We start from the raw sequence: 11,326 nt of genomic DNA, 5'->3' as shown, positions 1-11,326 counted from the left end.
TGTACCAACTTACCCAAAAATGGGGCCCACAATTTGGCGTTTCATCTTCTAGGGTTAGGTTTTGGAATGTGAAGGGTTTTCCATTGTTTCTCAACAATAAATAGGCCCTCGAGCCTCATTGTAACACAGTTTTTGGTCAACAGTTTAGAGGCATGTAGTCGACACATCTCTTCTCAGAGATAAGCTACCATCGCCCTAGCTGGGTTATTTCCATTTCTATTTGTAAGCATATTTCAGTATTTTACAGTAATGAAATGAAGTATTATTTCTGTTGCATATTTGTCTTTATGGTTATCTCTGTATTTTATTGCGTTCCTATTTAAATCCGGATCAGTGGTATCAGAGCGGTCTGCTTTTTCTCTGTTTTTCTTTGCATGTCCCCAGCAAGGTCGGGATATAAGGAGTTAGGGCTTGAATTGGTCGAACCTTTGCAAGACCAGCCTCGCAAATCCCGACGGCCTCCCATGGTGGATGAGAAGAAAGAGGAGGGGGCAGGAGATCCCATCAAAATCTTGCTCGAAGAAGCCCTCGAGTGACAAAGGAACGCGATGATGGACAGCTTTGCCCAAATCCTTCAGCGGCTACCTAGAGGCGACGCATCGGCTTCCAACAGCTACTCTAGAAATGCCACACCGTTTAAGGTACAAGTTAATTTTGAAATCCCCATCTTCGAGGGTCAAATAGACACAGATACTGTAGATAAATGGTTAAATCTGCTCGATGGGTATTTTTCTGTTCATGAATTTTCAAGTCGGGAAAATATTGTTTTTTCTCTTCTCAAAGCAGCCCCCCACGTCAAGGACTGGTGGGAAACCTACTGCGAACAGAAGGATGAAAGTACAGGCTCACTGTTTTCAGCCGCACCCACTTGGAATGACTTCCGGGATGCCATCAAGGAGCAGTACTACCCTGTCAAAAGCTATGAGGACAAATACATCAAATGGACCACACTGCGGCAGGGACGAGACCAAGATGTGCCGGAGTCCACAAACATTTTTCATACCCTTCGCACACAATTGGGTATCAAAGATTCTGAGCTGCATCTGGTACTCAAATACCACGGCTGCCTACACAGATACATCCAGGAAGAGATGGAGTTCTTGAACATCTCCTCACTCGGCACAACATACCGATACACTGTCAAAATCGAGCAAAAGTTCAAACAGAAGAAGCGAGACTTTGGATCTACAAATCCAAAGCCCAAAGGACAAATCTAAGGTAGGGTGACCCAAGATAACCCGTCGAAGCCGCAAGAAAAGAACAACACCATGCCGAAGAAGGACATAGGAAAGTGGTGTGAGTTCCACAAGAGTCCCACTCATAACACAAGTGAGTGTTGGACCAAGCAGTCGCTGGTGGCCGAGTTAAAGGCTTCCAAATCAGATGCATGTTCTGACTCTGAGTCAGAACCTAACAAGGGGAATGACAAAGGGAATCAGATCATTGATGCGGATCCCAGCGCCACTGTTGCTACTGCCAAGATCTAGAAAAATGAGCCCGAAGATCGAGAGGAGGGGGAACGTCTTTTCCACTCACAGATGTGGGTGAAGGGTTCACTGCTGCAATTCATTGTCGACAGTGGCAGCCAAAAGAACCTCATTTCAGCAGAGGTCGTGAAGCGGTTGGGCCTACCAACTACACCACACCCACAGCCGTACAGTATCGGTTGGCTTCACAAAGGACGAGATCTCAAAGTTCGCCAGCAGTGTCGCCTTCCCTACAGCATCAAGCCCTTCACAGACGAGGTATTGTGTGATGTTACACCTCTGGATGTTTGTGATGTACTATTAGGCCAACCATACTTGTGGAGGCGACATGCTGTGTATGAGTCAAGGCCTCGCGCTGTCATCATTTCTTTGGATAATTCATTATACAGGATACCGGAGGTAGCCCCACCTACCGCCACCTCTTTGATCACTGCTAAGAAAGGCAGCAAGCTCATCTCACAGACTAGGAAATTTATTTTTTGTCTGGTTCGCTCCCAAAGTAAGGGGAAGATCGTTGCTACATCCATGACCCCCACGAAGGGTTCCTCCATGCAGCAGCAGCAACAAAGGGATACATTCATGACAGAACATAGGAACAACTTCTCCTTACCCGGAGGGGTACCACACAAGTTTCAGATGGGCGACAAAGTTTGGTTACATTTGCAGAGGCAGCGCCTTACCAGAACCCATCAGAGACTCAGACCACTTCAACATGGTCCTTACACCAGTAACAAGGCTACGGGAAACAATGCTTTGAAGCACATCATTCCTCCATTCCTTCACTTGCACCGAGTGTTCAATGTGGACCGTCGCCAACCATGCTCCCCACCATTTCTGGACACATGAGAGATTGGAGAACAACTCACCAAAGCCCCAGCTCAGCAGAAGCTTCCTCATCTCAGGGAGTAACTCAACGTAATGGGGACCATTGCTTCCTAAGTGGGCAAGAATGATCCAGGCGGATGTTGGTGGCCACCCACCTATCCCATTTGGACCCCCACAGTTGTCTCTTTCAGTTTTTCTGTTTCCTTAATTATAGCACATTTTAGTATTTTTAGCAGCTTTTTGGGTACTAAACTTCCGTAGCCGTTTTGAGGCCTTAAACGACGTTTTTTGGGAAATCCACCAGCCAGCGATTATTCTATCTAAAAATCATCTTTTCCGTCGTAGTCCTCGGAGAGATCTTTCCAACGGGCTATCATGCGCGTCAAACGGAGATAGTACAACCAATTCGCGACCTCGAGAAGTTGATGTACCAACTTACCCAAAAACGGGGCCCACAATTTGGCGTTTCATCTTCTAGGGTTAGGTTTTGGAATGTGAAGGGTTTTCCATTTTTTCTCAACAATAAATAGGCCCTCGAGCCTCATTGTAACACAGTTTTTGGTGAACAGTTCAGAGGCATGTAGCCGACACATCTCTTCTCAGAGATAAGCTACCATCGCCCTAGCTGGGTTATTTCCATTTCTATTTGTAAGCATATTTCAGTATTTTACAGTAATGAAATGAAGTATTATTTCCACTGCATATTTGTCTTTATGGTTATCTTTGTATTTTATTGCGTTCCTGTTTAAATCCGGATCAGTGGTATCAAAGCAGTCTGCTTTTTCTCTGTTTTTCTTTGCATGTCCCCAACAAGGTCGGGATATAAGGAGTTAGGGCTTGAATTGGTCGAACCTTTGCAAGACCATCCTCGCAAATCCCAACGGCCTCCCATGGCGGATGAGAATAAAGACGAGGGGGAAGGAGATCCCATCAAAATCTTGCTCGAAGAAGCCCTCAAGCGACAAAGGAACGTGATGATGGACAGCTTTGCCCAAATCCTTCAGCGGCTACCTAGAGGCGACGCATCGGCTTCCAACAGCTACTCTGGAGATGCCACACCGTTTAAGGTACAAGTTAATTTTGAAATCCCCATCTTCGAGGGTCAAATAGATGCAGATGCCGTAGATAAATGGTTAAATCTGCTCGATGGGTATTTTTCTGTTCATGAATTTTCAAGTCGGGAAAAGATTGTTTTCGCTCTTCTCAAAGCAGCCCCCCACGTCAAGGACTGGTGGGAAGCCTACTGCGAACATAAGGATGAAAGTACAGGCTCACTTTTTTCAGCCGCACCCACTTGGAATGACTTCCGAGATGCCATCAAGGAGTAGTACTACCCTGTCAAAAGCTATGAGGACAAATACATCAAATGGACCACACTGCAGCAGGGACGAGACCAAGATGTGCCGGAGTCCACAAACATTTTTCATACCCTTCGCACACAATTGGGTATCAAAGATTTTGAGTTGCATCTGGTACTCAAATACCACGGCTGCCTACACAAATACATCCAGGAAGAGATGGAGTTCTTGAACATCTCCTCACTCGGCACAGCATACCGATACACTGTCAAAATCGAGCAAAAGTTCAAACAGAAGAAGCGAGACTTTGGATCTGCAAATCCAAAGCCCACAGGACAAAGCCAAGGTGGGGTGATCCAAGACAACCCATACAAGCCGCAAGGAAATAACAACACCACGAAGCCGAAGAAGGACACAGGAAAGTGGTGTGAGTTCCACAAGAGTCCCACTCATAACACAAGTGAGTGTCGGACCAAGCAGTCGCTGGTGGCCGAGTTGAAGGCTTCCGAATCAGATGCATGTTCCGAATCTGAGTCAGAACCTGACAAGGGGAATGAAAAAAGGAAGCAGGTCATTGATGCGGATCCCAGCGCCACTGTTGCTACTGCCAAGATCTAGAAAAATGAGCCCGAAGATCCAGAGGAGGGGGAACGTCTTTTCCACTCACAAATGTGGGTGAAGGGTTCACCGCTGCAATTCATTGTCGACAGTGGCAACCAAAAGAACCTCATTTCAGCAAAGGTCGTGAAGCAGTTGGGCCTACCAACTACACCACACCCACAGCCGTACAGTATCGATTGGCTTCACGAAGGACGAGATCTCAAAGTTCGCCAGCAGTGTCGCCTTCCCTACAGCATCAAGCCCTTCACAGACGAGGTATTGTGTGATGTTACACCTCTGGATGTATGTGATGTACTATTAGGCCAACCATACTTGTGGAGGTGACATTATGTGTATGAGTCAAGGCCTCGCGCTGTCATCATTTCTTTGGATAATTCATTATACAAGATACCGGAGGTAGCCCCACCTACCGCCACCTCTTTGATCACTACTAAGAAAGGCAGCAAGCTCATCTCACAGACTAGGAAATTTATTTTCTGTCTAGTTCGCTCCCAAAGTAAGGGGAAGATCGTTGCTACATCCATGACCCCCGCGAAGGGTTCCTCCACGCAGCAGCAGCAACAGAGGGATATAGTCGTGAAAGAACATAGGAATAACTTCTCCTTACCCAGAGGGGTACCACACAAGTTTTAGATGGGCGACAAAGTTTGGTTACATTTGCAGAGGGAGCGCCTTACCAGAACCCATCAGAAACGCAGACCACTACGACATGGTCCTTACACCAGTAACAAGGCTACGAGAAACAATCCTTTGAAGCACAGCATTCCTCCATTCCTTCGCTTGCACTGAGTGTTCAATGTGAACCATCACCGACCATGCTCCCCACCATTTCTGGACACATCAGAGATTGCAGAACAACTCACCAAAGACCAAGCTCAGCAGAAGCTTCCTCATCTCAGGGAGGAACTCAATGCAATAGGGACCATTGCTTCCTAACGGGGGAGGAATGATCCAGGTGGATGTTGGTGGCCACCCACCTATCCTATTTGGACCCACACAACTGTCTCTTTCAGTTTTTCTGTTTCCTTAATTATAGCACATTTTACTATTTTTAGCAGTTTTTCGGGTCCTAAGCTTCCGGAGCCATTTTGAGGCCCTAAATGACGTTTTTTGGGAAATCCACCAACTGGCGATTTTCTTGTTTAAAAATTGTCTTTTCCGTCGTAGTCCTCGGAGAGATCTTTCCAACGGGCTATCATGCACGTCAAACGGAGATAGTACGACCAATTCGCGACCTCGGGAAGTTGATGTACCAACTTACCCAAAAACGGGGCCCACAATTTGGCGTTTCATCTTCTAGGGTTAGGTTTTTGAATGTGAAGGGTTTCCCATTGTTTCTCAACAATAAATAGGCCCTCGACCCTCATTATAACATAGTTTTTGGTGAACAATTCAGAGGCATGTAGCCGACACATCTCTTCTCAAAGATAAGCTACCATCGCCCTAGCTGGGTTATTTCCATTTCTATTTGTAAGCATATTTCAGTATTTTACAGTAATGAAATGAAGTATTATTTCCGTTGCATATTTGTCTTTATGGTTATCTCTGTATTTTATTGCGTTCCTGTTTAAATCCAGATCAGTGGTATCAGAGCGGTCTGCTTTTTCTCTGTTTTTCTTTGCATGTCCCCAACAAGGTCGGGATATAAGGAGTTAGGGCTTGAATTGGTCAAACCTTTGCAAGACCATCCTCGCAAATCCCAATGGCCTCCCATGGTGGATGAGAAGAAAGACGAGGGGGCAGGAGATCCCATCAAAATCTTGCTCGAAGAAGCCCTCGAGCGACAAAGGAACGCGATGATGGACAGCTTTGCCCAAATCCTTCAGCGGCTACCTAGAGGCGACGCATTGACTTCCAACAGCTACTCTGGAAATGCCACACCATTTAAGGTACAAGTTAATTTTGAAATCCCCACCTTCGAGGGTCAAATAGACGCAGATGCCGTAGATAAATGGTTAAATCTGCCCAATGGGTATTTTTTTCTTCATGAATTTTCAAGTCGGGAAAATATTGTTTTCGCTCTTCTCAAAGCAGCACCCCACGTCAAGGACTGGTGGGAAACCTACTGCAAACAGAAAGATGAAAGTACAGGCTCACTATTTTCAGCCACACCCACTTGGAATGACTTCTGGGATGCCATCAAGGAGCAGTACTACCCTGTCAAAAGATATGAGGAAAAATACATCAAATGGACCACACTGCGGCAGGGACGAGACCAAGATGTGCCGAAGTCCACAAAAAATTTTAATACCCTTCGCACACAATTGGGTATCAAAGATTTTGAGCTGCATCTGGTACTCAAATACCACGGCTGCCTACACAGATACATCCAGGAAGAGATGGAGTTCTTGAACATCTCCTCACTCGGCACAGCATACCGATACGCTGTCAAAATCGAGAAAAACTTCAAACAGAAGAAGCGAGACTTTGGATCTGCAAATCCAAAGCCCAAAGGACAAAGCCAAGGCGAGGTGACCCAAGACAACTCGTCGAAGCCACAAGGAAAGAACAACACCACGAAGCTGAAGAAGGACACAGGAAAGTGGTGTGAGTTCCACAAGAGTCCCACTCATAACACAAGTGAGTGTCAGACCAAGCAGTCGCTGGTGGCAGAGTTGAAGGCTTCCGAATCAGATGCATGTTCCGACTCTGAGTCAGAACCTGACAAGGGGAATGACAAAGGGAAGCAGATCATTGATGCGGATCCCAGTGCCACTGTTGCTACTGCCAAGATCTAGAAAAATGAGCCTGAAGATCCAGAGGAGGGGGAACGTCTTCTCCACTCACAGATGTGGGTGAAGGGTTCACCGCTGCAATTCATTGTCGACAGTGGTAGCCAAAAGAACCTCATTTCAGCAGAGGTCGTGAAGCGGTTGGGCCTACCAACTACACCACACCCACAGCCGTACAGTATCGGTTGGCTTCATGAAGGACGAGATCTCAAAGTTCGCCAGCAGTGCCGCCTTCCCTACAGCATCAAGCCCTTCACAGATGAGGTATTGTGTGATGTTACACCTCTGGATGTTTGTGATGTACTATTAGGCCAACCATACTTGTGGAGGCGACATGCTGTGTATGAGTCAAGGCCTCGCGCTGTCATCATTTCTTTGGATAATTCATTATACATGATACTGGAGGTAGCCCCACCTACCGCCGCCTCTTTGATCACTACTAAGAAAGGCAGCAAGCTCATCTCACAGACTAGGAAATTTATTTTCTGTCTGGTTCGCTCCCAAAGTAAGGGGAACATCGTTGCTACATCCATGACCCCCACGAAGGGTTCCTCCACGCAACAGCAACAACAGAGGGATACAGTCGTGACAGAACATAGGAACGACTTCCCCTTACCCAGAGGGGTACCACACAAGTTTCAGATGGGCGACAAAGTTTGGTTACATTTGCAGAGGGAGCGCCTTACCAGAACCCATCAGAAACTCAGACCACTACGACATGGTCCTTACACCAGTAACAAGGCTACGGGAAACAATCCTTTGAAGCAGAGCATTCCTCCATTCCTTCGCTTGCACCGAGTGTTCAATGTGAACCGTCACTGACCATGCTCCCCACCATTTCTGGACACATCAGAGATTGCAGAACAACTCACCAAAGACCCAGCTCAGCAGAAGCTTCCTCATCTCAGGGAGGAACTCAATGCAATGGGGACCATTGCTTCCTAACGGGGGAGGAATGATCCAGGTGGATGTTGGTGGCCACCCACCTATCCTATTTGGACCCACACAACTGTCTCTTTCAGTTTTTCTGTTTCCTTAATTATAGCACATTTTACTATTTTTAGCAGTTTTTCGGGTCCTAAGCTTCCGGAGCCGTTTTGAGGCCCTAAATGACGTTTTTTGGGAAATCCACCAACCAACGATTTTTTTGTTTAAAAATTGTCTTTTCCGTCGTAGTCCTCGGAGAGATCTTTCCAACGGGTTATCATGCACGTCAAACGGAGATAGTATGACCAATTCGCGACCCCGGGAATTTGATGTACCAACTTACCCAAAAATGGGGCCCACAATTTGGCGTTTCATCTTCTAGGGTTAGGTTTTTGAATGTGAAGGGTTTCCCATTGTTTCTCAACAATAAATAGGCCCTCGACCCTCATTGTAACACAGTTTTTGGTGAAGAGTTCAGAGGCATGTAGCCGACACATCTCTTCTCAGAGATAAGCTACCATCGCCCTAGCTGGGTTATTTCCATTTCTATTTGTAAGCATATTTCAGTATTTTACAGTAATGAAATGAAGTATTATTTCCACTGCATATTTGTCTTTATGGTTATCTCTGTATTTTATTGTGTTCCTGTTTAAATCCGGATCAAGCCTTGAGCAAAAAAAAAAATGACAGTTTCCAAAGGTATGATCAAAAATCTTTATCAAATAATAATTCAAGTCATAATTACGCATAGATATCAAACCATAACAAGTTCTACTATGTGCAATGATTTGATACGATAGCTCCACTACCACTCCTATTCCACGATATCACTCCACACACCTTGCATTCATTTCTCCAATGGTCTCATGATTATTCTGAGTTTAAACTCAAGACTGACTGCACTTCCATTTATTACCCGTACTCTTGAGACGTGACCTATTGTGTTATGGTTCTTCTTAGCCGTAATTTCCGCAGCCGTCTATTGAGACGTGTAAAAATTTCATACACAGTCATCCGATTCCATTCGTTTACCGCTCCACTAATACCATACTCCTCACATGCATCCACATTTTATTTTGAACTTGTTCACTACTGCTCACCCTCTGTTCCTCCGGTAATTCGGGTACTTCCATTCCCTTTTCTCCATTTCCGACTGCAGTCACTACAGTCTATCCTAAGCCCTGTAACAGAGCCGTTTTTTTCTGAACCCTCACATGCAGAAGAACTCTCAGTTGGAATTTAAAACAGCGGATGGGAAAATTACTAAGAGCTGAGCCAGAAGGACCGAAATACTTGGAGGGTTATCCTCAAACTAAGGAATTGCTGAAGAAAGCCAGATGGCTACGATTTATCCAGAAGTTTAAAGGCCATAACAAGGAGGTGACCAAAGCTTTTGCACGGTCTTTTGATGGACAAACAGTGGAGATTAGAGACTTAAAGTTTACAGTGACTGAGGCCACAGTAGCAGCTGCCATAGGCCTACCTCAAGAAGGTGAAAGGTGGTTTAAAAATAGAAGTGTGGAAGATCAAATATGGAGAATCATGCTACAAAACCAAGGTATGGATACCACCATATTTACAAGAGGCATCCTTGTTCATGCACTAAAAGAGGAATGGTCTAGTCTTCTATTAGTCATCTAGAAATTTATCACGTGTGAAGATCGTTTTGGTTCTATGTATATGTATCATGCTAGACTTATGATGAATTTCCTAGAGGGTCACACTCTTAATTTGCCTCATTTTCTATTATTGAGTTTGAAAAAGATGAGTTTTACAGTTCAAAAACACATAGGCAACATTGAATCTCATCTCTACCATCATGGATTCATAAAAATTCTTATTGAGGACCAGTTAAAGAAAACTAAGGATACTTGGGAGCAATTTTTGACAAGAAACTACTTCCAAGAGCTGTCTGAGGCCTCTGGAAGCAGTCCACCAAATATTCCAAGGAAAAGTAGGAGGAAAGAAAAGAACATTACAGTCCAAGACTCCCCTACAATAAAAATTCAAGAAACTGTCCAAAAAGAAGAAGAAGATAGAGCTAAAAATAAGAAACAGAAGAAAGAAAAAGGCAAAAGAACCATTCAAGAAGTCTATCCATCCCCTGAGCAATCCATAGAGGATTACCAACCTCTGTCAGAAAGATTAGTACATCTTCAGGCTTCTGCTATAGCAAAGAAAAAGCAAAAAGGAAAACGGAGTGCACAAGAGAAGAGTACTAGTCCATACTTAAGGAGGAGCACTAGGCTAAAAGGAAAAGTGAATAAAACCCAAGAAAAACAGTCTCACTTTATTGATTTAGGTGAAGAGACACTGGAGAAATCTCCAGCCCAACCAAGCATTGAATCAAGTCCTCCACATGATGAAAGCCCTTTTCGGCTGGAAAGAGAGAATAGTCCTCCTCCTCCACCAGATTTTGAGCCTAGTCCGAGAAAGACACCTGAGGTAGATCCTAATCAGAAAGAGGCATATAACTACCTGGAGTCCTTAGAACAATCAGCTGTAGGACCAAGTACCACTCTGCCACTAGATGCACAAGTTCAGTCCTTGAAACAGGAAGTATTTGAACTAGAAGTCCTAAATAGGCATATCAAACAGAAAAATTAAGCACACAAAGAGCAGAGTAAAGTAGACAAGATTTTCCATGATAACACTATGCTCCATTTAGGACTGTGGCAAAAGAAAAATAGCAAACTGAGGAAGAAGTGCAAAAAGTTAAGTAGAGCATTGATTAATCTCAAGTTCAAATGTCTAGTCAGGAAACCAAGGATGATGTTAGCATCAAAGAAGAAGAAAAGAGGGCTAGATGTCCTAGCAGAAGCCTCGGAGCATATGGATTAGAGGGAAATAACTAAATTTTGGTTGCATGAGGACATGCACCACCTTCACAGTGGGGGTATGTTGAGCCTCAAACCTGCATCTTCCTATACACCCTCTCAGCCTTCTTCTTCCACTTACTTCATCCATCAAGCTGTTAAATCATTGCATTATAGCTAAAAAGAGCTTCTTACATGGTTTTCTAACTATGCTTATGACTGTTGTTTGGTTTAGATTTTTGTTCAGGCAGCTGCGGAAACTTGTCAGTTTCCACAGCCAACACAGGATTCCGCAGCTATTTTGTTAAAGGCTATGCTACAGGTGTCCTATGAAGAAACGAGCCACATGGGCAAGCTACAGGTGACAGGTACATGGAACGTGTCCCTTCAAATCTGCCAAATCATCCATAGAAGGTCATGGTCAACAAGGGTCAAAGGCAAAGACAACCAAGGAAGTTAGCGGTGGCACGTCTCTGTTTGGAGCACGTGAAAGTTTACGTGGCCCAGTTCTCAGCCCACGGAGACATCGGCACACCTGGAGATCATCCCCGTAACCTGAATCCAACAGCTACCACTCCGAAGATTTAATAGGCATGATGACAGTTACGCTAGATCTCGAC

The sequence above is a fragment of the Pinus tabuliformis genome, chromosome 4_1, assembly GCF_031772625.1.
Source record: "Pinus tabuliformis cultivar Carrire ecotype Pingquan chromosome 4_1, CPIR1, whole genome shotgun sequence".
In the NCBI taxonomy this organism is placed as follows: Eukaryota; Viridiplantae; Streptophyta; class Pinopsida; order Pinales; family Pinaceae; genus Pinus; species Pinus tabuliformis.
This window is presented reverse-complemented; position numbering follows the sequence as displayed.